This window comes from Zophobas morio, unplaced genomic scaffold, assembly GCF_036711695.1.
Source record: "Zophobas morio isolate AGI-343-1 ecotype UQ-CSIRO unplaced genomic scaffold, CSIRO_AGI_Zmor_V1 ptg000256l, whole genome shotgun sequence".
Lineage (NCBI taxonomy): Eukaryota > Metazoa > Arthropoda > Insecta > Coleoptera > Tenebrionidae > Zophobas > Zophobas morio.
Genome location: NW_026972360.1, coordinates 51,346 through 52,160, shown reverse-complemented (window position 1 = coordinate 52,160; position 815 = coordinate 51,346). Strand labels below are relative to the sequence as shown.

Genomic DNA, 815 nt, shown 5'->3' with positions numbered 1-815 from the left:
AATTAATAACTTTTTTTGGGGTGCAACCCACCATTTTTAAAGTAGACGCCAATTTATGAAGACAAATAGTTACTTGTAAATAAGTCAAGTCCTAACCAAAACTTACTTACTTTAAACAAAGTTGCGACAATACTTATCTTTAAATTAGCACAAAAAAATTAGGGCCATAACTCCGACATCGATGGTGAACGAAATTTAGTTATTTTACCAAATCCCCTTTTAAAAATTCTTTTCTCGACGATATATCTAAAGCTTACGCATAAGCTTAAATCTTACTTTTATAGAAATAGACAATTACTAACTGAGTATATTTCTATTTGTTTTATTTATATTGGCAGGTATGGTAAACGTTGCTATTAAATTAAAAACAGCACCACCGTGGTCTGAAGCGAGTAGGCGGTGTGACTTCCACAGCTGTATGGTAGTTTAAAAAAGTGCAATAACTATACAAAGAATTCATGATATAAGACGGAATCACTGCACCAAAAGAATTTTCTAAGGGTTTTTGCTTAACTTTGCTAATATCTTCGCTTAAAGTTTTAAATAATTTATCTATTTGAAGGCCTGTAAACGTTAAGCATATATTCACTTTAAATAGTAGTAAACTACAATATAATAAAAAAACCAGTTTTGCTAGAAGTTTCAAAAGGTTTTAAATTGTATAGTTTAGCAAACTCTTCCACATCCTCCATGGAAACAGCTCTAGCCGCGCTTTCCTCAAAAATTAAGTCACATTTAGTAGCAACGAGGTAGTTAATACAATCACTTTCACTAGTTTCTAATTCTTCAACCCAACGCTTTGCTTTCGAAAAACT

At 31.7% G+C, this 815-nt stretch overlaps 1 long non-coding RNA gene across 1 annotated transcript; it reads right to left on the bottom strand.

Moving 5' to 3' along the window:
* Window positions 1-308: 308 nt before the first annotated feature.
* LOC135146679 (uncharacterized) lies at window positions 309-815 on the bottom strand. Its single transcript, XR_010283909.1, has 3 exons — window positions 626-815; window positions 484-564; window positions 309-414 (listed from the first exon to the last, which is right to left on the bottom strand). It is a non-coding gene; the product is annotated as an uncharacterized LOC135146679 (long non-coding RNA).